At 45.1% G+C, this 27033-nt stretch overlaps 1 protein-coding gene and 1 long non-coding RNA gene across 5 annotated transcripts in view; one reads left to right on the plus strand and one right to left on the minus strand.

The window, feature by feature from the left end:
- Window positions 1-27033, plus strand: part of TRIM67 (tripartite motif containing 67) — a 55777-nt gene that overhangs the window by 1081 nt on the left and 27663 nt on the right. The window lies entirely within an intron of this gene.
- Window positions 21432-22122, minus strand: TRIM67-AS1 (TRIM67 antisense RNA 1). Its single transcript, XR_008674590.2, has one exon. It is a non-coding gene; the product is annotated as a TRIM67 antisense RNA 1 (long non-coding RNA).

Below are 27033 nucleotides of genomic sequence, written 5' to 3' on the forward strand. Positions count from 1 at the left end.
AGTGCAGGTGCCAGGGAAGAGGGTACGAGGAGAAAGGCTTTTGGCCTCTCCCTTGGAGAGCTGACAGAAAGTCGGTCAGAGGGTCAAGCAGGAATTACCTCACTCATTAGCCATTCATTCCATCGGATAGTCATTTGACAAACACGTAAGGGACTCCCGGTACTTTGGACTGGATGCTGGAGATGGGAAGGGTATGGAAAGATGACTTATTAGGTCCCCACCCACCCGAGGTTTTAGGATTTATGTAGGCACAGGGCACCCAAAACGCAGACACAGGGCTCTTTTACTCCCAACGTCTGACTAATAAGTTACCTTGATGGTCCCTTTTGAGTTAAGGCATGCAGGATCTCCTTTTCCCCTCTGCCACTCTCAGCAACTTATGGCTGGCAATGTGTCCTTGTATCTGATACTGCGAGAAAGAGAGGAGCCGTCAAAATCTGGTTAGGTCCTTGATCAGACCCCAAGTCAAGACTAGAGTTGGTTTTTCTAACATTCACCTAAATTTCCCATCCAAAGGCCAAAGATGAGCAATTGGACTCACTTCTCCAGAGGTCAATGAACTAGGCCTGGCAGAGTTAGAATCTTGTGGGAAGGACCCCTAACCGCCTCTGGAACTTCAGACACCAATTATTCCTTGTAGTCTTACCAGTAAACTCTCACTGCAGAGGCAAGAGGTCTCCACACAGCCCAGCCAGAAATATATATTTGAATTGAGGAGGAAAATAAAGTAATTGGCCAAGGCTATCCAACTGGAAATAAGCAAAAAGGTGAGCACAGATGAGAGGAAGAGACTAAGAGACTAACCATTCCTATATAGATTTGTTGTTCATATATAGTTACTCTATAGTATTATCTGCTATAATGAGCACGTTGTTATTATAATTTAACATTTTAGAATAACAAATTAGAAAAAACAAACGTGAAACACTTTAGGAATCCACCTTTAAGAGGAGAATTTGCATAATACATAGGAGAAAATGATAAATATGCAGTCAAATCCCTAGTTCTAGAGCAGTAGTTCTCAACTGTGTCCAATGTTCACCCCTTACCCCAACCCCTCCCCAACATTTGGCAATGTCTGGGGACATTTTTAGTTATCACACCTAGAAGGTGCCACTGGAATCTAGTGGATAGAGGCCAGGGAAGCTGATAAACATTCTACAGTGCACAGGAAAACTCCCCAAAACAATTATCCAGCCCCAAATGTCAACAGTGCCCTGGAGAGAAATCCTGCTCTATAGTTACCCAGACCTGTATCCAAATCTTAGGACTTGCAATTTACTAGCTGTATGAGTCTAGGCACAATTTAAAACCCATTGGAAAAAAATACCAAACTTAAGACAATTGCGGTAAGGATTAAGTATAATACTGTATGTTTAGCCTCTAGCAAAGCACCTTAAATAAAATTGATAAATAACATTAAATGTTGCTGCTTATTGTATAGTCCTAATACCTAAAACCAGTGAATTTGCAGAAAGCTACAGGGCAGTAGCAAAGAGTGCTTATTTGGCCTCACTGACTTGGTTAGCTGGAGAAAACATGAGCTGGCAACTTTTGGTAGTGTTTATGCTGAGTCCTAAAATAGCTTTGAGCTGAATCAGAATTGTTGCCTTGAATTAGTTATCATTCATATGATATTTTGTTGCATATTGCTTCACAGTAATTGTAGCTATCTTGCTTATTTCATCTTTTAAGTGAATAAACATCATTTTACAAATAAATTATTTGTAAAAAGGGCTGTGACTAATTACCAAGACAAGAAGTACAGATTCCAAATCTCACATTCAGATTTCACAAACTGCTAAATCTTCACAGCTTAGAGAGACAAAACTAATTCTGACTGTTGCCACTCAGATGTTCAGAATTAGTGAAGAGTGGAAACCAAAGAGAGTTGAGATGAGAATTTGCAATTGTAAGAGAAATTGTCTTACATGGAAAAGTGAGTTAGATAATGAGCTATGGTTTAAAGAACTAAGGTTATACAGGAAAAATCATTGGTCATCCCTGGCTTGGTGTCAACAGCAGTTTTATAAAATTTCTATCCTCAGCCAACAATGCAAAGTTATGAGGAAATTTGGGAAGCACATGTGATATTTGCCCCCTACAGTGGGCAGTGTAAACTGTGGGAATATGACTATGCAGGATCTCAATTTTGTGACATCCTCCTAAATCCAGAAGGAACACTACGAGTTACTTTTGTGAACACCTGTTTTCAAGAATGAATAGAAGTGCTGCTGTTCTTCTTCAGCAGGTGCTGTTGATTTCTACAGAAAGGGAAACTACTGAGTGCGTATTATGAGCATTTCACCTGGGGGCTGGCAATCAAAAGAAACGATCAGTGGGAGAGCCTTGGTCAAACACTGTTGGTCTTGCTTTGTGGCTGGGCAGCTAGACCAGCATGTATGCTGTGAGGGTGGCTACTTTTGAAAGACAAACTAGAACACTCCATTAAGACTCCCACTGTTGGCAATTTAAGTTTTTCAGTAAAACATGAAGTCTCTGGATTTTGTTGTTGTTGTTGTTATCTAAAAGTCTCAGAACCTTGACAAAGCCTCATTGCATCACCAGAACTAGAATTGAAACAGCAACATTTCTCTAACATTCCTGTGATTAAAGAAGCCGTCATCAAAGCCTTGCTTTAATTTTTGTCTGGCGTTACTGCAGCTTGCCTTCTGATTAGTGATTCTTAAGTAAAGAGACATATATGTGACACTGAAATCTATTTTAAAATAAGATTATCACCTTTTAAAAGCAGTGTAAAAAACTTTAGGTCTTGGCTAAACACATTTCTGTATGAATTTCTTGGGAGAGGATTAACTGTTTCAAAGAGCTTCTGATGTGAAGATGGGATAGGGAAGGGTAACTGTACAGGAGAGCTTTTGGTTTTTTGCTTCTTGATTATGAAAATCTGCTTTTCCTGAAGCTGGAGGAAAGGGTTACTGCATACCATAGCTCTTTCCTAGTGTGACATGCCACAGAATGTCAACATCTATAACTCCTCACTCAGGGAGAACTCTGACCTGCTGGGTGCAGATGGCCAGCTCTGAATTAAACTGGGTAGGAGTTGATTCCTAAGTTGAGGTTAGAGAATAATTCTTTTTTCTTTATACATAAGCTCTTCTTCTGGAGTTCTTTGAGAGCCATGGTAAATCGAAGAGCCTTAAAAGAAAATCTCACTGATACTCCAGGAGTACTATTCCCACTGAGTCAGCACCTCACAAAAGCGAGGGAGAGGGTGTGGCCTGGAAAGCTCAGGAAAGACAGGACTTTTGATCACTCAAATGTCTTTTTTTTTTTTTTTAAGAGATAAGGTCTTACTACATTGCCCAGGCTTGTCTCCAACTCCTGGCCTTAAGTGATCTTCCTGCCTTGGCTTCCCAAAGTGCTAGAGTTACAGGTGTTGGCCACTGCACCCAGCCAACTCCCACGTCTTAAGGCTCTGCCAAAGGGCAGGTGGCTTCTCAGCCTGCTGTCTTACCTTATTTTGTAAAAAGGGTATGTTAGGCTTTAAAGGCTCAGAGGAAACACCTCTTCTATTAAAAGGGATAATACATACGTGACAAAGAACATGGAGTCATAGTTGCACTGTGATCACAGGTAAAAATATTTTAACATTTGTAATTCTTTTTTTTTTTTTTAATATTTTGAGACAGGGTCTCTCTCTGTTGCCCAGACTGGAGTGCAGTGCTGCCATCACAGCTCACTGTAGGCTCAACTTCCTGGGCTCAAACGATCCTCCCACCTCAGCCTCCCAAGTAGCCGGGACTACAGGCACACCCCACCACCATGCCTGGCTAATTTTAAAATTTTTTGTAGAAATGAGGTCTTGCTCTGTTGGCCAGGCTGGTCTCGATTGAACTCCTGGCCTCAAGCAATCCTCCCACCTTGGCCTCCCAAAGCCTGGGATCACGCCTGTAGGCGTGAGCGACTGCACCTGACCAACGTATATCATTTCTGACGGCTGCCTGCCATTTCATCATAGGCATTTATATTTTATTTCGTTAACACCTTAATATTGAATTTTGGGTTGTTTTCTGTCTTTTGCTGTTACAAACATTTTGCTTGTTAAGTCTATGCCTACACTTTTAATTATCTCCTCAGGTTACACTTCTAGATATGGAATTGCTATGTCAAAGATATCTGATTTTAAGATATTTAATTAATGTTTCCAAATTACCTTTCATAAAGATGACACCTACTTTCTTTTTTAATAACAAAATTATGTAAACAATTAAAAATTCACGTGGATAAAGACCACAGGGAGAAATGATAAGGTGGATTGTCTTCTTTCTAGTAATTATTGTTTGCTATTTTCATTACATTATTGTTAGAACTATTTTTAAAAAGAAGATGACATGTATCTAGATTTTCATATTTTTAACTACTAGTTAGGGATCTTCCCTCAACAATTGATTTAACATGTACAGATATTGCTCACTATGACCTCTTGGATTTTAAGGTCCGTGAGAAGACAAGGCCTTGGGGGCCCACTTAACGCATTTTTGGGTGGGGTTGGACGGGCAAAAAGAGTTAGGTAGGGAGAAATGTTTCATAAAAACTTTCCAGGGGGCCTGAAGTCTACAGCTCTATGGCTGATGATTGTACACTTGCTGCCAACTTTAAGCAGAGTGTTTGGAGTCCAAACTGAGAAGAGTCCGCCAGGGCTCTCAGAGCATGTGGCATGGAAATATGCTCATTCTCATTCTGAGTGGAAGCCCTAGATATTTTTTTTTAATTTTTATTGTTGAGATAGAGTCTTGCTCTATTACCCAGGGTGGAGTGCAATGGCGCTACTCAGCTCACTGCAACCTCCGCCTCCGGGGTTCAAGTGATTCTGCCTCAGCCTCCCGAGTAGCTGGGATTACAGGCATGTGCCACCACACCCAGCTAATTTTTTGTATTTTTAGTAGAGACAGGGTTTTGCCATGTTGGCCAGGCTGGTCTTGAACCCCAGACCTCAAGTGATCTGTCTGCCTTGGCCTCCCAAACTGTTGGGATTACAGGTGTGAGCCACTGAACCAGCCTTCGATTCTTTTCTTTCTTTCTTTCTTTTTTTTTTTTTTTTTTTTGAGACAACGTTTCTGCTCTTGTTGCCCAGACTGGAGTTCAGTGGTGCGCCATGTCAGTTCACTGCAACCTCTGCCTCCTGGGTTCAAGTGATTCTCCTGCCTCAGCCTCCAAGTAGCTGAAATTACAGGCATGCACCACCACACCTGGCCAATTTTTGTATTTTTAGTAGAGACAGGGTTTCTCCATGTTGGTCAGGCTGGTCTCAATCTCCTGACCCCAGGTGATCCACCTGCCTCGGCCTCCCAAAGTGCTGGGATTACAGGCATGTGACACCACACCCGCCCCGAAGCCTAAATTTTTGAGAAGTTGAATCTTTTACCAACTCTAAAGTTCTGGGAAAAGAAGTGCCTAGGCTGGCTTCTCTCCTATCTGCCCCAGACTGGCTAAGAACCAATGGCAAATCTGCTCAGAGCCCTGGGGAGATGAGCTGACTCCCCTAACTAGAGGCTGCAGCACTTCACAGCATCTCTGTGCCAACATCACCACTGTCTTCAAGCCACCTTTGCTGTAGCCCTACCCTATGCTTAGATTTAATTCCAAGTAGGTTGGTAATTCAGGGACCCTTATGTTACACCTTTAAAATGTTTTTTTTTCTTTCTCTCTTTTTTTTTTTTTTTTTTGAGATGGAGTTTCACTCTTGTTGCCCAGGCTGGAGTGCAGTGGTGCAATCTCGGCTCACTGCAACCTCTGCCTCCTGGGTTCAAGAGATTCTCCTGCTCCAGCCTCCTGAGTAGCTGGGATTACAGGAATGTACCACCATGCCCAGCTAATTTTTTATTTTTAGTAGAGATGGGGTTTCCCCGTGTTGGTCAAGCTGGTCTCAAACTCCCAACCTCAGGTGATCCGCCCACCTCTGCCTCCCAAAGTGCTGGGATTACAGATGTGAGCCACTGCGCCCAGTCTTTTTTTCTTTTTAATATGCTTTCCTTGTCACATACATCTAGGAAACAAAAAATGGGTTTGAGAAAAGAAGGCAAGAATCCAGAAACTTGAGTTGCTTTATCTTCTCTTTGAAGACTATTTATATAGAGAAATATAAGAATTTAAAAGTTGAAGACAACCTCAAAGGCTGTGAATGAACAATCCTCCTGTCACTATTCATGAATATATTTCATAATGTTTGCTGTGGTGGTCACTGTGTCGTTAAGGTATTGTTATATTTTTAGCCTGCAATGGAAGGGCTTTTATGCCAGTAGACATTCATGGTGATGGAGCTTACATGTAGAAGTCAACAATATAGAGTGCTCTAGATGGGAGGAATCTCTTAATTCCTGAAACAGACCAGGGAAAGGGTCAGCAAACTGTGGCCCACTCCCTGTTTTTGTAAATAAAATTTTATTGAAACACGGCCACACTTATTTATTTACTATTGCCGATGGTTGCTTTTGGCCATATTTGCTTTTGGAAGAGTTGAGTGGTTGCAACAGAGATGATGTGGTCTGTAAAACTGAAAGTATTTACTATCTGGCCCTTCATAGAAAATAATTTGCTCTCCTTTAGATTGCAACATTGTTGGTTGCAATCTAAGTGTGGGCCTCCACCCTGCAACATCAGCATCAACCTGGGAGCTCACTGAAAATGCAGAACTTTGAATCTCAAACAGTTCTGCTGACTCATGATTTGTGTTTTAGCAAGATTCTAGGTGATTTGCATGTACATTAAACTTCGAAATGCCCTAATGGGACTGCTTTTAGAGCTCCAGGGTGCTAGGCCCATGACTTTCACTGCAAGTCATCTGAGAAGTGGATGTGTCTCCTCTAGGGGGTTGGAGAGCTTTGAACTAGTGTCTTATTTAGTTACCCTGGGCACCAGTCAGGATCTTTAGGTTACACAAACTCTGGGTACTGGGAAACCATATGGTGCTCAAAGACCACCTGGCCCAGAGATGGGCAGGAATCTCTAAGGGGTGGGAAGTGTCTGCAAATCTGTATGAGTCTTCTTGAGTTAGAGCAGAGGGGCCTGAGGAGAAAGAAATTCTGGAGAAATGCTTTCTGCTGCTTTCCTGGGATTTAAAATAAACCTACTTAGCTGTTTGTACCTTGGGTTTCATATTAGTTTGGGTCTTAGTTGTTCTCTAAATCAGCAAAGAGAATGCTTTATCCACCCTTTAGCCATTTTCGGTGGGGGTGCTGCCCAGGTAGTGGTGGAGGTTATGACAATCATAACCAGGGAACCTCAGGAATAGCAGAGAATCCAGACAGACATTGGGAGGGGGCTTTAGCAAATTCCTTCCTCCCAGTTTGGAATTTCCTTTTGTGAAGTTCCTGATGGGAAACTGAGGGTTTCAAAATGTTTATTTTCTAGGGTCTGCTGTTTTCTAACAGAGATTATGAGTCGCGACCTCTTCATTTTGCAGATGAGGAAACTTGAGAAGAAGAGGCTTGCTAAACTTGTACAGCAAGTTGTGAAATAATTTTGCAAAAAAACAAGTCTGGGCATGGTGGTTGATGCCTGTGATCCCAGCACTTTGGAAGGCAGAGGTGGGCGAATTGCTTGAGGCCAAGAGTTTGAGACTAGGCTAGCCAACAGAGAGAGAGACTGCTTCTCTATAAAAAATAAAAGCATTAGCCAAGCATGGTGACAAGTGCCAGTAGTCCCAGCTACTCAGGAGGCTGAGGCAGAGGGAATGCTTGAGCCCAGGCTGTGGTTGCACAGCCTGCACTCTAGCCTGGGCAACAGAGCAAGACCCCAACTCTAAAAACAAACAAACAAACAAACAAAAATGGCCCCCTTTATTGCTCCTCACTGTACATTTTGAATAACTGTAAAAATGCAACAGAATGCTGTATGTATATTTGAACAAAAACAGATGCCTATGGCATCAGCTGAGGAGTAGTTATGCATAGAAGAAATAAAGCGTTAGCTGACAGCTATTTTTAAAAGTGGGGGGAACAGAGATGGAGCACAACCTCTCATTCAACTGGAATGGGGCAGCAGGAAAAGCGAATTGAAGGTGGGGACAGGATGGGGGAGCTTCAGTGTCCTGTTTGGGACAAATAAGGCAAGAGTTTGGGGGCCAGAAGGGATATGAGAGAGATCACTAGCATTCCCTCTCTATTTTACATATGGCTACAGTGGCTACAGAAAGGAGATATGGTGTGGAGGAGAGAGAGGGTGTGAAAGGATTCACAAGGACAGGGCAAGGTGAGCTGGGTTCTGGGAACCAGGAGTGTGGATGAGGCCTCAGTGACAGACGTATCAGACAGGATGTGGACACCTGCCAGCACTCACTCCAGAAGGAGAGGCTGGGCCTTAGTCACATGACATCTAAAAAAATCTGTCCAGACGGTGCATAGTTGTAAAAAATTAGGTCAAGGTTGTGTTAGGAAATTTAGACACATACTTGTATTTACTCAATCTCCCAATCCTTATAGTTTGATTCTGGATGATATCTATAAAACCAGGAAACCAGTGAACTATGAATATTCAGAAACAACAAGCCTCCTAAAATGAAGAGATGAGACTTTCTCTCACTCGATAAATTATTTGTTGCCTTATGGTTGGCTTTACCTCTCAGCTGAGCTGTGTACCCACAACTAAAAGTCATCTCTAGCACTTACTATAACGTAAATACTGATGCTGTCTCTTGACCATTACATCCTTTTTCTGAGCTGATGCTGCTAATGATTATTTCTCCTTCAATTCACCTAATTACTCATTCAGTCAATGAGGACATCTTGAATGCCTATGTATCATATCAGACACAGTTCTAAACACTGAGGCCACCGATGGAATTTTCTTTCCTCAAAGAACATAAATCTAGTCACAAGAGAAAGAAAATTGACAAGTAAATGAACAAATAAATAAGCTGGATAGTGATAAATACCAAGATGGAAATAAAAACAATGTGATAAAAAATACTTAGGCAGGGCCAGACACAGTGTCCCATGCCTATAATCCTAACAATTTGGGAGGCTGAGGCAGGTGAATTGCTTGAGGCCAGGAGTTCAAAACCAGCCAGGGTAACATAACGAGACCTTGTCTGTATTTTAAAATACCAATAGTACTTAGGCAGACCTCTTTGGCAGGAAAGTTGAAAAACAATCACTGAGGAGGATGTATTCAAGCTAAGACTTGAAGACTAGATGGGAAAGAACCAGCCTTGCAGGATTCTGAAAGCAGCACAATTCACAGAGAAGACAAGGGCCAAGAATCAGGGGCAGGTGACGCCTGGTGTGTTTAAACGACAGAAATGGGCCAGTGTGCTTGGGGCATAATGAAACAGATGAATAAGGGACAGAAGCAGAGAGCTAGGCAGAGAGGCAGAAGGGTACAGGGCCTGGCGGGCCATGCAGAACAGGTTGAATTTAATAGTAAGTGCTATGGGTAACCATCAGAAGGATTTAAGCTGGGGTGTGATGTTTCTTTTCTACAAGAGCTCTCTGACGGAGGTTTGGAAAATGGATAGTAGGGGGACAAGAGTGGAGGCAGGATGGGTAATTAGAAGCTGTTGCAGCAGTTTGGGCTATAAATATGGGGACTTGAATTAGGAGAGAGGCAGCAGAAATGGAGAGAGGCTTATGCATTCATATCCTGCTGGGGGTTCTCTGAGCTTCTTGGACTTTTGGTTTGGTGTCTTCTATTATTTTTGGAAAATTTTTATGTACTATCTCTTCAGAAAATTCTCCTGCTCTATCCTCTCTCTTTCTCTTTCTCTCTCTCATCCTTCCAGAATTCCAATAACACATATATTAGATTGCTTGCTATTGTCACACAGTTCTTGGATGATCTCTTCTTTTTTCTTTTGTCTTATTTTCTTTTTTTTTTTTCTATTTAGAGACAGGGTCTCATTGTGTTTCCCAGGCTGGAGTGCAGTGGCACAATCATAGTTCACTGCAACCTTGAACTCCTAGGTTCAAACAATCTTCCTGCCTCAGCCTTCCAAGTAGCTAGGACTACAGGCACATGCCATCATGCCCAGCAAATTTGTTAATTTTTTTTTTTTTTTTGTAGAGGTTGCATTTTGCTATGTTGCCTAGGCTGGTCTCAATCTCCTGGCCTCAAATGTCTCCCACCTTAGCCACCCAAAGTGTTGGGATTATAGGCATAAGCCACCATGTCCAGACTTTTATTTTACTTTTAGTCTTTTTTCTTTAATCACTTTTTTTGTTTCTTTGTGTTACAGTTTGGGTAACTTCTATTGACTTCCATTTCACTGGTTATTTTTTAGGCTGTGGCAAGTCTAGTGATTAGCCCCCCTCCCTCTCCCTTCTCCGTCTCCACCCTGCATTTTCTCAGATGTCCTGCCCTTTCCCCAACAGTCTGTCCCGTCTAATGCTATGGGCCTGTGTCTCTTTTCTCTATCTTACCCAGGAAGAAAGAGTTTTTTCATTTCCCTTCCCTCAGCTACTAGAGGTCCTTGCTGTGCTCTGGGAGGTTGTTTTTCTTTCTTTTTAAGTTATGCTTTCTTGAAATTTATAAACCCTTGCAAACTGCCTTATGCCCTTTTTGAAACTAATAAATGCATAAATAAACAAAATAAGTAGTCTACTTGAATACAACCAAAGAGAGCTAGGATCTTCTGGAAAGTCTCATTAAGATAGTCCCCCAGTTGTGAGCAGTGCTGCAGTCACTGCTAGAAAAACTGAATGCTGCTTGGAAATGTTTGGATCAAGAAACAGAGATCTTCTTGGTCCTGTAGCCATGCTACTGCTCCCTGCCAGTCCCACACAATAAAGAGAACTTTGCCTGGTGCAGACAGTGCAGCCATTCATCATATTTCAAGTTTCATGTGAATGTTACCACACACCATCAGCTTGCTGGGAGGGCGTGAGTTTTACCTCTCACATTGGTTTCCTTCACTGAACTATCTGCAGCTATCAGTGATGAGTGTTTGTCCTGCACACAGTACTGTCTCCCCAGCAGGGTTCTACACCTGTAACCTACTGGGAATATGAAGATGCACAGAAGGGGATATCAGGGCACACCAAAGGCAAGAAGACCCTGCAGGGGGATCTCGGGAAGTGTGAGGGGTCTGAGTTTTTAGCCTACTTACAGGCCAACAAATTAGCCTGCCAGAGTTTCGTGGGTGCAGTCAGAAGACATTAGACTCCTAATTCAGAGATGGAGAACAGTTTATTACTCACAGCAACCGCAGGAGCCAGAACATCCACATATTGGGCCAGTTCCCATAAGGGGATGTGAAGAGGGCTAGATCATGACACCTGCACACGCAGCCGGCTGCATTACAGGAGAGGAGCCTTGAGCTTAGCGAACCCCAATCTTTTTACAAAGGGCAGCAAACAGCAGCCCGTTGCTCCCAAGGGAGATACCGTCTCTATCTTCCAAGGCTGTCCTCATCCTTAGAAACATAGCCCAGAACAAAGAGCAGTCAGTGCCTCACTTACAAGATGTGGAGAAACACCAGAAACCCATGGAAAATTATCTTCCACCAGGAGAATTAAGTGAAAATTCAAATAGATCCTTGAGTGATTCCTGCCATTTGGGCCTCATGTGCATTGTGGGTAACTTCCCGAGGCTCCTCTGGTTTGCAAAATATCTTCTTTCAATTGGGGGCCACAGGTCTCAGGGCATCTGGGCAAAGCAAGGAGGATCTGTATTGTCATCTGTCAGGCTTCTTGCACCTTTGGGGTTTGCTGGGTGTCATGGGAGGGTGGAATGTGGGACCCAGGTAAAGTTTCCCAGTTAAAGCTGTTCAATTAAGGTGGCTTTCATTCCTGAGTAGATCTGTGTCCCTTCCAGGATGTGAAGGAGAAATGTCGTCTTTTGGCTGGTATTATCCAGTCAAAACAATCCACTGGTTAAGAATTCTTTGAGTGCCTCCTGTAATCCATGGGCTGTGCTGCAGACACACATAAAACAGGCCACAAGACAGCTCACAGCCTGCTGCAGGAGATCATTGTACAGCCAACCTGGTGTATATACGCCTGATATGAAAAGTGGAATAAGTGCCCTCCTTGTAATGTGAATAAACAGATGGGGGAAGAGTGAAGAGAAGGCAGTGAATTTCCCCCCAGAGATTAGGAAGGGGAAGAGGGAAAGAGTGGTAAGTGGGGAAACTGAAGATAAGATGATGCTTGAGCTGGGGTCATGGATGGTGAGTAGGTTCATTATTCAGGAAAGAAAGAAAAACTTAGCTGTACATCATTGCATGAGGCGTTAAAGAAGATGTTTAAAATATAGTTCCTATTCAAACAGCCAGTTGATTATCTGCTGGTAGAGTGCCAGGGATTCATCCATATTTACACAAAGCAGAGAAACATTGATGAATATGATGCCATGTCTAATAAAAATGAAGGAACTCAGACTACCAATCCTTTGAGTATCTGAGCTAACATACTGGATCTGGAGACAATGGGGGAAAAGGATGGGATAAATAGATTCAGAAGCCAAATTTAAGGGGACTTCTAACTTGACAGGCAAAGAAGGATTAAACTTTAGCCTCGTTTAAATTTCAGTGAAGAACAGGAATAGCCAGGCTATAATCTTTTTGAATTTTCTTGTAAATTTCAGTCATTTTACCCTGTTTGCCAATACAATCTGGCAAAAAAAAAAACAACAAAACACCTTTCAAACATCTCAATTGGCTCAGCTAAGTTAAGGGGTTAGAGATGGGGAGAAAGGGGTAAAAACAAAAGAAGTGAGGAAACCGTAACATAAGGGATTCCCAGGAGGAAAAGGGCAGTGATATGGACTTACTTTAAAAGAAGGCTAATTTTGGTCATTTAAATGGACAGGAGGGCTCATCTCACCACTTATGCACAAGAAATCAAGAGCAACACCAGAGCACAAATAATTGGTGCTAAAATATGTGGAACCATCCTCAGGTATGAATGAGCACGGAGCAGAGAGTAGAGAGATGGGAGTTGAGTTGGGTTTCAAAGGATTGGAAGGATGGGTTAGGGGGTGCATAATTTGATGACAGAGAGAAAGCTGTAAGACAAATTCTCATCAGACACCTATTGTCACAGAACTAACTCTATTGTTGTTACAAGAGACCGGAGCTGGCCTGATGCTAAAGAAGCAGTTTGGTTATCAGGCGATGAGAACCTCCCCTGGCTTGGCTCAGCAAATGGTCTTCATACATTGGCAAAGTCAGAAGTCTGGTCCTGGGGCTTCATGCATCAGACATCCCATCCCAGGCTTGTTCTTGGTGTTATCAGAGCATGAGCTGATTACTCTCCGGTCTCTAGCCTTTCTTCACGGAAGTGTGACTTGCTGTGTCCAATTATACTTTCCTGCCAAATGGGATATTCTTACAGTCTCCATGGGCATTTTTACTAATAACTCTAGACAGCTTTAAAAATAAAATCCCATCTTGATTAGACTTTTACACCCATCAATGTGTCTTGCAGCTAACAGAAACTTACAGGATCTCTTTATTTTTAAGACCAGCTTTATACATCATATGCATAAATAACACTATATTTTGAACACTTTGAGAACAAGGACTGTGTCTTACTTATCTTTGTAATCCCAGTACCCATCAGAGCATCTGACACCCAGTCAAGCACAAGAAACATCTATTTAATAAATGAATAGGACTTAACACTAAAATGTATTCTAATATCCATGCTGTAAATTATGATTTCAGAGCAGTCCCTATTAACTATTTGTTGAATCATAGAATAGAATGATTCATAAAGGAAGGGTCATTCCTGGGGACAGTATGGAAAATGAGAAGAGGAGGAATTATGCATTTTCCAGGGCCCCATATTGAAAAGAGCCATCCATGCTCATTAGCATGGCTCTCCCCTCCCTCCTTATGTGTGGTAATCATGTGAGAAACAGTCGGCTGAGCTTGAGACATGAAAAAAGCTAGCTGGGAAATGTTGGCATGACTTTCCCAGATGTTAGCACTGCTTCAACTTTTGAGAGAACACTCTGAGTGTAAGTTTACTAGACTGACATTACTAAAATCATTGGTGCTATAGAGGCAGGAGAATCCGGGGAGTAAGAATACCAGTTGCAAGCCAACAATCCTAAAACTCCTCCTCTTGCCATGGACTGACAGCATATTAAATGAGATCATGCACTTTAAGGAATTAACAGTGTACACCACATGTGCGTGTTCAATAAAAGAAAGCCACTATTATCATCACGATTATTATTGAGCATCAAGGCTGAGAATGTTGTGAAAGGAGGGAATTGCTTTCCTGTCCAAGGCTGGGCACAGAACAATCTTAGTGAAGATGTCCTCTTGGGGTAAGGCTAAGAAGCAGCGTTTAACCTAATTGAGCTCACTGGCCCCTCGGCAAGGCCACTTCCCCTCCTCACACTGAACGGGTGCCTAGAAAGATCTATTCTGGGATCGCCTGGACCAGCTTTCTGCCCCATCATTGGCTGATATAATGGAAAGATGATTGGAATTTAAATAAAAAGATCCGGGTTCCATTTGGAACTATACGTCTTTGGGTATGTTTCTTAACCACTCTCAGCCAGTTTCCTTACACACAAAATGCTGGTGTGAGGATGAAGCCAGATGAGGTTAGTAAAAGGTTCCTATTACACCTTCAGGGCACTCAGTTTATTCCTGAAAATATGAGAAATTTGGCCTGCTTCCCTTGTGTCCTAGAGAGCCCAACACCCATTCTTATGATGTGGAGAAAGAGTATATGCAATATGATTTTCTGTGAATATATATGTAAGGGTATGTATTAGGAGGTAAAGCTGTACATAATGTATTTGTTTGTTAAGGCTTCCATCACAAATTACCACAAGCTGTGTAGCTTAAAACAACAGACATTTCTTGTCTCACAGTTCTGGAGGCTGGAAGTCCAAAATCAAGGTGTCGGCAGGGCGGTGTTCCCTCTGAAGGGACCAGGAAGGACCTGCCCCAGGCCTCTGTCCCAGTTTGTGGAGGCTCCTTGGCTTGTGGCGGCTCCTTGGCTTGTGGCAGCAGAAGTCTAATCTCACATGGCATTCTCCCTGTGTGCATGCATGTATGTGTTCAAATGTCTCTTCTTTGTAAGGACACCAGTCATAATGGATTAGAGCCCATTCTACTCCAGTGTGACCCCCACCTTAACCAATTACATCTGTAATGGCCCTATTGGCAAACAAGGAAGCATTCTGAGGTCCGGTTAGGGGCTAGGATTTCAACACATGACTTTTTGTGGGACACATTTCAGCCTATAACACACGAAAACATTAATTAGTTGGTTAATGTTACAGTGGTCGTTAACCCATTTATGCCTGAGGTTGCAATTTTTTGAATTTTTGCAATCAGACCTTGGTGATGACCTTGAACAGTAGGATATGAATAACTCCCACAAGCTTAGCATTCCAATAATGGAACACTAGGCATAAATGGGTTTGGGTGCAACAACGAAACAAGAAGAGAGCTGGCAATTGAAAGAAAATTGAAAGTTACTAACTCAGGTAGGTTAAGCCCATTGTTTCCTCATACTCTGTGAACATATTCAGCCAGATTGTGCTCCTCTGAAGCTAGCAGAGAAGTGGGGAATTTTAGATTCCAGGTGTGAGTTGGGGAGAAGGACAGTTTAAGGTAGGGGAGGGGCAGTGTGGTGCTGATTAGAGGGCAGTGGGTAGGGTCCTGCAGACTGGGCAAAGAGTAGGAGAAGGGATGGAGGAGAGATGGCAGGTTTCAAAGGGAGTCTTTTCATCCTCTCAACTTTCTCCTGTGCCTTTGTGACAGTCACCAAAAGTAAGTGTATTGAAAATGTGACCCATCCAGGGTTATAATCATTGCAGCAGGACATTGCCCTAATGCTTAAATGTCCTGAGGTGTTTGAGGGAAAGAGCTTTGCTTTCCACTGAACAATCTATCTTAGAGATTATCCTATGTGTCAAAAAATGTAGAAATACATTGGCATTTTAATGGGTGCTGAGTATTCAGTTATGTGGATATTGCATCATTTATATTAATCACTATTTCTGAATATTTAGGCTGTTCACAAATTTCACTATTCTTAGATGTAGTGACCATTCTTGTATATACATCTTTGCATGCTTATCCTATTATCTCTTTAAGATAAAGTTCTATAAAAAGTCTCTAATTAAGAAAAAACACTCTATGGATTGATTTCTTACCTCTCTGTAAACATATGAAGCCAGGATCGTGTCTTTAAGAACAACTTCATTCTTACCTCCCTCCCAGCATGCTAGTCTCCCTCTCCTGCACCCCCCCGCTCAGATACTGTTCTGCCCTAAGTCATATCTGGATGCTCCTGCCAAATCTATTGCATTGAAGATGGCAGACAGGAGCATGGAGGAAGGGGGTGATGGTGGAGGAGGAGTTGGATGAATCAAGGGAAGGAAGAAAAAAGTCGCATGTGTTAATATGTTATTTATTTTTAATTGCCACAGCTTAGAGGTAGGCAATAAAATCCCTAACATATGCACTCTGTAGGAGAGTAAGAACTGGCCCCAGAGCACAGGGCTAGTAAGTAAAGCCACGGTCTGTCTGAATGCAGAGGCCATTTTTGCTAGATTTTATCATTTGTTCAAATGTTTTCTGCTGTCCCTCTGGGAGAATATACTTCTTGTCCCATCACTCTAAGGCTGGGCCCTCTAACTTGCTTGGGTCAATGAAATGTGAGTGGGATGGATAGTGCCACCTCTCAGGAGAAGGTTTTTTTGTTTGTTTGTTTGTTTGTGTTGGAGTCTCGCTCTGTCGCCAGGCTAGAGTACAGTGGTGCGATCTCGGCTCACTGCAACCTCCGCCTCCCAGGTTCGTGCGATTCTCCTGCCTCAGCCTCCCAAGTAGCTGGGACTACAGGCATGCACCACCATTTCCAGCTAATTTTTACATTTTTAGTAAAGATGAGGTTTTACCACGTTGGCCAGGATGGTCTCGATGTCTTGACATCGTGATCCGCCCTCTTCGGCCTCCCAAAGTGCTGGGATTACAGGCGTGAGCCACTGCACCTGGCCAGGAGAAGGCTTAAGAGCAAGGGTGTGTTTGGGCTGTAGCTCCGTTTCCTCTGCTATGAGTCTACTATGCCTCAAATGAGAAGCTCCTTCAGCCTGAATCCTGAAATGCAGAGGACGGGAAATAGAGCTGCAGGTGACCTGCAATGGGCACTCAGTGTCAGCAAGAAGTAAACGTTTGTGGTTGGAAGCTTCCAAGTTGGGGGGTGGTGTTTGTTACTGCAGCGTCACTAGCTTAAGCTGTCTGATACAGCCATTCTCTCACCATTTCACTATCTTTCCTCTCTCTTCTGAGCTTTGCCCTGGTCATTGGCCAAAATGTTTCTATTCTTTCCTTTGGTCACAGAAAAATGAGAAAAAAGAAAAAAACTTTAAAAATCTAGCAGTGTCCTCTACTAGGTCCATATTTAGACTTCTTTTTAGACTTGATTTTTTTTCGTGGCTTTTTTTGCTTAACTCCCTGAGCTGTAGAGAGGTAGATATTCCAACCATACATTCAACTCCTGGAATAGGGCCCACTATCCAGAGTGAATAAACACTGTTTTACTGACAACCTGCTTTTCCTTTGAACTTCTTTTCTCTATTCTGAACCTTTTTTCTGGATAGTTTGATTTGGCTTAAAATCTATTTCTTCTGCTGTAATTCAAAATAGTAGAAACATAAGCCTAGCACTTCTGGAGCCTGTTTTAAAGGGATGGTTTGGGATATTTAGCATACTTCCGGAGCATGTTATCCTCATATCTTCACATGGCCAGTGACAAATGAGGGCCTTGCTCTAGTAGGTTACCCCAAAGTCTAAGAAGTGAAATCGTGTGACTGTTCTAATATAATATTTCATATCAGGTGAAAAGCTAAAGTGGAGCTCTGGTCCTTGCTTCTGATCCTTGGTTCATTTTAGAAACTTCCCTGTCGTGTTGCCCGATTAAAAACTAATTCACTTATTCAACAAATATTTATGGGACATACACTGGTAGCCCATGCAAAGATGAAACAAGCAAGGTCTCATCACCCAAGATGGCACAATTTAGTGAAGGAAGAAGGAAATGTTCTCAGCTGTCCAGGAGGATAAGGTGGGAGGATCGCTTGAGGCCAGGAGTTTTAAACTAGCCTGGGAAACACAATGAGACCCTGTCCTAAAAAACAAATTAAAAAAAAAAAAGTAAATACACGATTACAGTAGAACAGAAAGAGATCCACATCTCGTTGGCACAGGGACCCAGAAAAGGGACATCTCAACAGGACTTGAAGGGGGAGGTTGCACAATCCAGCATAAGGAAGGGACACTTGAGCTGAGGTTTGGTTGACCATGGGGCACCGGTGCAGCAATGGGAAAGGGCACATCCAGCAGATGAATGGCAAAGGCACAGGCACAGAGGCACACAGCTCATTGGCAGGTCATGTGAAGGTGGCTTGCATCTTGAGGGTGGGTACCGGCTCTGCCACTGTCTGCCCACTTCAGCAGGAACTGACAAGCCCAAGTCCAAGGGGAGGCATGGATTTCCCAATTACTCTGGGGCTGGCTCCTGCACACGTGAGCTTTTGAAGGTCATTTGGCCCTCACTGACCGCCTTGTCAGAGGAAGAAGCCCCCGTGTGCCTGCGGATATAGCTAATGACCGGAAGTCAGTTTCTGGCAGTACTGCCCATCAGTCCTGCCTCTTTTTATTTTGACTTCAGCGTTAAGTTCTAGCTAAGAAAATTTGGTTGGTGGCTCTGACATATCAATCCTGGAAACTTAAAATTCACTGTTAACAAGATAGGTTGCTCCTCCCTGCAAGCCTCGGGGCAGGGGCTCATGGGGAACTCCTAAGCAGTCAGGATTTTGGGAGTCAGAGTCTGAAGCTGAGTTGTGGAAGGGATAAAGAAGAGACCTCTCATCATCACCATCTCCACAAGCATGGATTATACCAAGGCTCAGCATGAATCACTAATTATAGCATAGCTGTCTTTGCATTTGTTGGGCATCCTAACCACTAACTCTACTAGAGTCCTTTGCTGTGAGCAAAGGAATCCAACTCTGGCTAACTTGAATCAAAAGGAAATTATCAGAAAAATAGGCCAGGAAGAGTGGCTCACACCTGTAATCTCAATGCTTTGGGAGGTTGAGGCAAGAGGATCACTTGAGGCCAGGAATTTGAGACCAACCTGGGCAACACAGCAAAACCTCATCTCTACAAAAAGTAAAAATAATAAAATATAAAAATTACATGGGCATGGTGGCACGTGCCCAACATCCTAGTTACTTGGGAGGCTGAGGCAGGGAGGATCACTTGAGCTCAGGTGTTTAAGCCTGCAGTGCTTCACGATGGCACCACTGCACTCCAGACTGGACAACAAAGTGAGACCCCCATCCCTCCCTCCCAACAAAAAGCAAAAAATATTGCTTTTTTCTTGAGCACTCACAGAATCAATACGAACTTTGAGAGCCAGGTTTCAAACTGTAACAACAGGGAGCATGTACATAGCACTGAGTATGTGCCGGGTGCATTTTACATTTATTAACTCACCTAATCCTCACTATAGCTCTGTTAGGTACTTACTGCTATTACCCGCCTTTTGCATTTGAGGAAAATGAGGGCAGGGAGAGTAAGTGACTCACCTAATGTCACAGAGTCAGTGAGCTGGGATTCAAACCCAGGCATTCTGGCTCCCAAGGCTTCCCCAAGTGTGAAGAAGCAGCATATACAGGAATGCTCTGATAGCAGGGGTCTGCTCAAGGAACTATGGAACAAACACCCATCTCTCCAGGTCTCTTTGTCTCTTTGTTCAGTTTTGAATTCCAAGGAGTTATCATCCTGCTGGCCTAGAATAGGGTGTTAACGAATCCACTGAAAAGGAATGTTTTTAAAAAGAGACTTTATTCCAACCAGCAGTTTGCCAACCGAGGAGACTCAGCCTTCAGTATAAAACAAAGGCACGTCTGCCAGAACAAAGAGAAGGGCTACCTTGCACAGAAAAAGTTTCTGCTTAGATTCTAATCCCGGTTCCCATTGCATCTGAGGGATGCAAGCTTGTTCAGTTCTGATTTGCTGATGTTAAAGTTGACCACAGGTCACATTTCATTGGTCAGGTTCATGTGGCAGAATGAGGACTTCGGCAGCAGTTGATTCTGGCAGTGTGAGCAGGAACAGACAGCTAAGAAGGCCCCAACATTGAGCTACTGTTCGGCTTGCACAGGGCATGTAGGGAACCTGCAATAGGCAAATGGCTTTAAGCGCCATTCAGAATTCAGACCCGGATAGCCCCTCAGGATCCATCTCAAAGGGCTGACTCTCTCAGGGTTCACACAGGCATGTGCCTACCCCTTGTCAGGGTGAAGGCAGTGGTACTGAAGTCCTAATTCCAGCCCTACCAGGCTGTGCTCAGTGGAGAAAAGGCAACTTCTCAAAGCAAAATTGGGATACTGTTATAGAGGATAATGGAAGGTCAACAGCAGAAAAACAATGGTCCCTGCAGCTGTCGGGGAAGCTCTCTCTGGGTTTCTCATTCTACCCAGAACCACCATGAGTAGAGTGCCAGTCCCTGAACCCAGGGCCTTCCATGCACACCATCATTAAACCTTGAGGCAGGCCTTTGGGGTGGGTATCATCACCCCAATTCACACGTGAGGACACGAAGTCTCACAGAGGGCAAGAAACTAGGTCACATAAAATTAGGGTTTGAATTCAGGGCCCAACCCTGAAGCCCAGCTCTAAGGGTTGCTGGATAAACACCCAGCAGTGCTCCTGAATGGGTGGCCGGCAGGTCGGGGAGGGTCAGCTTATTCTGCTCGCAGGGCCTAGGCGAGTGTGGAGCTGAGCTGGTGCCTGGACTTCCAGAGAGCAGGGCACCTCGGTCACCATCTGCTTGCTCCTAAATCCGAGTTGCTGGCTCAATGGGAAATGTGTGTTGTCCAGCCAGCCAGCCTGTACTCCATGGCATCCATTCCCGCACCTTCCACCCTTCTCAGGATTCCCAGAGCCTTTATCTGAAAACTCCCTGTGAGAAACGAGTCTCCCCTCGCCCCTGGACCAGCTCTCCCTCCCACCCTCCTACACTGGAGGGATCTGAGAAAAGAAAAGGAAGGAAAGTCAGAAGGGAGAATGGCTCTTGTTTTCCTCATCTGAAGTGGGGAAGAATATAAAACAACCCAAACAAGTGGAACCCAGGAGCTCCCACCACGGCGGGACCCCCAGGAAGTCTGTGTTCCAGCCCCCAATGCAGGACCAGGGAGTGAGCTGGGATGAACAGGCAGCGAGGGGAGGCCACATCGAGAGTGAGAAGTGGGATCCCTAGTAGGAGACACAGAGGATGCCTTGGGCTGCAGCGCTGGGACCTTTGCCTAGGGGAGCCCAGACACGTCCTGCCCTTTTGCAGCTCCCCAGAGCACACAGCACGAAATCAGTGAATTCGGAAGACACTGTTGAGTGCCCGTTCTGCACAGGCTCTGTAGTAGGGACACAAAGATGATTGAACGGCTCACTCTGGAAGTCCTGATCTAGTGAGGGACACAGTCAAGTAGATAAGTAACTAAGACCTCAGACAGATGTTGGTGAGGGCCACAGTCGGAGGTAAGCGAGAGGTGAAGGCAGAACAGAGATGAACCACACAAGTTCGTGGAGTCTGGGGGGAAGACTTCGTGGAAAAGGAGGATTTGAGCTGGACGTGGGCAAGCTGAGCTAGGACTGGAGATGAGTGTGATAAACGGCCGTGACAGCCGGGACAAGGGCTCACAACTAGGGGAGACGAGAAGGAGGTGGGTCTTCTGGAAGATAGGTGCTTGGGTTGCAGATTTTCCCAGGGAAAAAGAAGGGGATGTTCCCCGTGAGCAGAACTCACCTCTCTCCTGATAGGCGGCTGTCAGTCGCTTGCTGAATGAATACATCGGTGAATGGATGAAGGGCTTGACAGCCAGGTTGAGGTGCTCCCTCTTTGTTCTGCATGAAATCACAGCAGTGGAAACCTTGAGCCCAAAGGGCCAGAAGGAGAGACAAGAGTACATTCTGGCAAAAGCAGGATTTCTTCCTGAAGGAGGAGCACATCTGTAGTCGGAACAGGAGAGATCGGGCCTGCCCTGGATTCCTGGTTTCAGCAGCGCATCCGTGGACCTCCTTTTAGTCCCTCTGTATTCTTTGCTAGGGTTGCCAGAACAAAGTACCACAAACTGGGTGGCTTAGAACCACAGAAATATATCGTCTCACAGTTCTGGAAGCCAGAAGACTGAAATCAGGGTGTCGGCAGGGCTATGCTGCCCCTGAGGGCTCTGGGAAGGGCCTGCTCCGGCCTCTCTCCCAGCTCCTTGTAGATCCTTGGCAGCATAACTCCAATCTTCACGTGGTGCTTTCCCTAGCACCTGTCTGTCTCTATGTCCAAATCTCCCCTCTTCATAAGGACACCAGTCCTGTTGGATTAGGGCCCACCCTAATGACCTCATTCTAACTGAATCATCTCTTCAAGTACAGTCACATTCTGAGGTGCTGGGGGTTAGGACTTCAATGTCTAAATTTTGGGGGACACAATTCAGTCCGTTGCCCTTCCCCTGAGGCTGGTCCAGGATACAGGCTTGCATTGAGCAGTATCTCCAACCATGTGAAAATGCCAGGCAGCCTTCCCCAGCCCAGCACCCCAGAGGTCTAAAATGAAAGCCTGGATGATGGGAAGGTGCTTCTCAGGCTGTCTGGGCAGCTTTCATCATCCTGCTAGAGGAAGGGGACTGCTTTACCCGCACATCCCACGACATCCACGGCTGCCTCATCAGCAAGGCTAATGAGGATGCCCATCTCACAAGCATATGGATCTCGACCAGGAGATCAATCTAAGTCTAAAAACAGAAAGCTGAAAGCTTCCCAGGCAATGGTGTGACCAGGAAGTCGTAGCTGTGTTGTTGGATCCCTCTTTATATTTCACCTGGGAAGACAGCGTTTAAGAAGATGAAGGAAAATAGCCACATTTAAGCAACAAGGGGGAAGAAAGAAGATGCAGGGAAAAGACCTGCCTCTGTTGGCCTCAGGCTCCCCAAGTGGGGAGTAGGATTTCAGGATAAAAGGAGAAGGAGATCACCTGCCTGGCGGAGGAGTGTGCCTCAGTGGTATCCGTGCCTCCTTCAGGTGGTGCTTAGAAGTCAATTTCTCTGCTTACCCAGGAGCCTCTACCTTTTAATTTTTTTAAAAAATGAGTCCTTTACTTTTTTCATTTATTTCTACTGTTCTGCCAACAGATGAGGGCATTTTTAACTTATTAGGCATTATTATCAGCCACAGGTTAAAAAAGAAACAAACAATACCTTAGCACTGAGGGGCAGATAAAAAGGTGAGAGAAATCCCCTGTGGTCCATTTCACAACCTCCTTTGTGCCCAGTGATGGTGTGAAACTCTCAGTGAAGCTTCGATTCCTGTTTTAACACACGCCCCATCTCTACTCTCTCCCAAGTGGGGCATCAAACTGCAGGAGGCGGAGTGGGAGAGGCGGGGTGGGAAAGGCGGGCAGAAGGAAGCCAAGTGGCTGGGTAGCCAGAGGGACAGCGGGCAAGCTCTCTCTGATCCATGCCAGGCACAAAGGAGCTGCTGTAGTGCTTCTGGAGAGAGACCCAGGCAGGCAGATGCTTGGTTAGGCTGTGGGAACAAGAAAGTAGCTCAGCACTCCAGAGGCCTAAGATGAAAGCTTGGCTGATGGGAAGTGACAGGAGTGAATCTATGGGATCTCCCTTCCTAGAGAAAAGCGAGTCCTGTTCTTTCGTGTTCTCTCCCAGAGGAGAGCTGCCTGCACTTCCCTGCCCTGCCAATCCATTTTTGCTTTCCACGCTCTCCCACTCTCACAGAGACATCTTTGTGAGAGCATGATCTATGACTGTGTCCACATAATCCCTTCCACCCGTCCATCAGATTGGGACCCGTGTTACATGGCACCATATTGCTATTCAAGGCAGTCTTGGTTGCTTCTGCCTCCCCCAGACACCTTGCTCTGTGTGGGACAGGAGCAGGAGGAGGTGGTGATCAGTGTCTTATCCTCCCACATGTGTCCCCTGCAGTGCAGGGACAAAGCCCAGACTGATGGCAACGTTGCTTTATCAACATTCGCAAAGTGGCTGTGGAGGCTTCCTACACAGCTGCACATTTGAAATCCTAATGAGCTGGAGAGTGGAGCTTGGGTCTGATGAAACCATCATTGGCAGACAGGCAACCCTGCCCAAGCACACAGAATGCCAGGGACAAGGGTCCCCTGGAGAATAAAGATGCAGCTGGAAGATGGTTGGTGGCCTCAGCCCAGCAGCCCTGCCTCCGAGGGATTTTAATGGGAAATTAGGTTTTGTCCTCCTTCCACGTTGGTTGAACATCCAAAGTGCAGTGCAATGGAGTGCAAAGAGCATCGACTTTGGATTCAGAAAAATCTGGGTTTGAGTCCTGGCCACATTACTTACTAGCTGTGGGACTTTGAGCAAATTACTTCCCCTCTCGAGCCCATGCCCTCTTCTGTAAAATGGTGTTAATATGGCACCTGCTTGCTAGGTTATGAGGAATCAGATAAATTCAGCATGTAAAGAGCTCAGCACTCAGCAAGCTGTCAATTGTTATTGTTATTGCTATTAATGGGAAGTCACCAGTTGCTACTGATCCTGTCCCACCGCAGGAGAGGAGAGGCCATCAAGTCCAGGTTGTGACTGGGTTCGGGCAGTCAGACCTTTGTCCTGTGGCACAAAAATGACATTGTTCTCCACAAGATCCACTTTTCTGGCCTCAGCGGGTGGATCTGTGTCTGGTGGATGTTGGTTCTGTGATGGATCTTATCCTGAGAACTGCCTCATGGGCCCAGTACAAAGCTGACGATCCAGGTAGAAACAGACCCTCAATCAGGCACCATTTATAGTGGGTCCTGTGTACTAGCCTCCGGGCTCTGAGCTGGGGATGTGACACTGGATAAATCCAACATGACTTCACTGAGTGCACTGTCCTCTGAGCAGCAGACATTGAGCAGTTCTGTGGCCACATGTGAAATGAGGTTTTTAAAAACGATAAATTTAATTGCCAGTCATAGCAGGCTCAATGATGGCCTCCAAGGACGACGTCCATATCTTTATTCCTGGAACCCATGAATGTTACCTTACATGGCGAAAGAGCTTTGCAAATGTGATAAATGTGATGAAGTTAAGCATCCTGAGATGGGGAGATTATCCTGCTTTAACCTCACAATCATTGTGGGTCCAATGTCACCAGAAAGGTTCTTGTAAGAGGGAGATAGGAGGATCAGAGTTAGTCATAGGAGATGAGGATGGAAGCAAGATGTCTTAGTCTTCAGGATGCTATAACAAAATACCATAGACAGGGGGGTTGATAAACAAAAGGAATGTACTTCTCACAGTTCTGGAGGCTAGGAAGTCCAAGATCAGTGCCTAGCAGATTTGGTGCCTGGCAGGACGTTTTCTTGATTCATAGATGGCACCTTCTCACTCTGGGGCCTCACTCTGGGGCCTGTTTTATGAGGGTTCTAATCCCCTTCATGAGGGCTCCACCCTCATGACCTCACCACCTCCCAAAGTCCCCACTGCTGATACCACCTCTCCTGGGGTTAGGATTCAATATATGAATTCGGGGGAGATGCAAGCATTCAGACTATAGCACATGAAGTTGAACGATGCCAGGAAGAGGCCACAAGCCAAGGAATGTGGGTGACCTCTAGAAGCCAGAAAAGGCATGGAAGAGGATTCTCCCTTAGAGCCTCCAGAAGGAACCAGCCCTGCCCATACCTTGATTTTAGGCTTGTAAGACACATTTTGGACTTCTGACCTCTAGAACCATAAGATGATAAATTTGTGTTGATTTAGGCTACGAGGCTTATGGCAACTTGTCACAGCAGCGATAAGAAACTAATGTCCCATAGGAACCCATGACAGAGTGAGCCTGGGGATTCATGGAAAGGCAGATCCTCCCAGAGAGTTCTCTTCTTTTGCAGCAGCCCTAGATGAAGGCAGTGGTGGCGCCTTCAAAGAGATCTAGTCTGTGTTGACAGAGTCATGGCAGCAGGCTCCATGTAGGGGTTCTGAGAATTGGATGTGGCTTGAAGCACTGAACAGAACACTGGATCAGCATCTGGAGAGCCCCATTCCAGTCCCAGCTCTCCTCCTTACTGGCTTAGCGACACAAACACAGGGAGCTGCAGGGACAGGAGCTGATCTTCTGAGCTGCTTTGCCTCAGGGGATCTCCCCCCAACTCTGGGCCACAGCCACTGCAGAGAGAGGCTGCCTGGATCAACCCCTGGCTCCTAGTTCTTCTGCCAATGACCCCTTCTGTTTCTGGGGGGTCACCTTCAGCCTGCGGCCCCCAGCGTAACATACCAGGGGCTGCCACCCAGCATTGCTCCCTTCGTAGCCAATGCTGAGCTGGCTCCTCCCTAAGTGGACATCTACCCAGGGGCGTGCCCTCTCCCCTGTGCCCTTACCATCAATCCCTCATGCTGCATGGAGCAAAGTCTCTGTGGCCTGGATCCTCAGGGCGGGGGACTGGATCCTGGGAGCGGACTGGGAGCGGGGAAGCCGGTGGGGTTGGGGAATCCGGGAGGTCTGGCTGCCACTATTTCATGGGAGAAGGGTCTGCCCAAGTCTCCCTCTCAGGACCCTCCTTTGTCCTATTCTTTCCCCACTTCCAGGGTCTCCACGTGCTCACCTCCTCCCTCTCTTATCCCTGTGAGTCACCTCCAGTGACTCCATGGGTCACACCTTGTTTCCAGTCTCCAGGCCTGTTGCTGCATCTGCCTCAATCGCAGGGTGATCAAGGCTCCCCACCATATTTCTGAGCCTCAGTTTAGGCTGGACGCTAGGGAAGTTATATTTATTCATCATCATTTTTTTTAAGAGACAAGTTTTCACTCTGTCTCCCAGGCTGGAGTGTAGTGGTACAATCAAAGCTCAGTGCAGCCTCAAACGTCTGAGCTCAAGCAATCCTTCCACCTCAGCCTCCTGAGTAGCTGGGACTACAGGTGTATACCGCCACACTCAGCTAATTTTTGTATTTTTTGTAGTTACAGGGGTCTTGCTGTGTTGCTTAGGCTAGTCTAGAACTCCTGGGCTCAAGTGATCCTCCCGCCTTGGCCTCACAGAGTGTTGGGTTTACAGGCGTGAGCCACCGTGCCGAGCCTGGA

This window comes from Gorilla gorilla, chromosome 1, assembly GCF_029281585.2.
Source record: "Gorilla gorilla gorilla isolate KB3781 chromosome 1, NHGRI_mGorGor1-v2.1_pri, whole genome shotgun sequence".
In the NCBI taxonomy this organism is placed as follows: domain Eukaryota; kingdom Metazoa; phylum Chordata; class Mammalia; order Primates; family Hominidae; genus Gorilla; species Gorilla gorilla.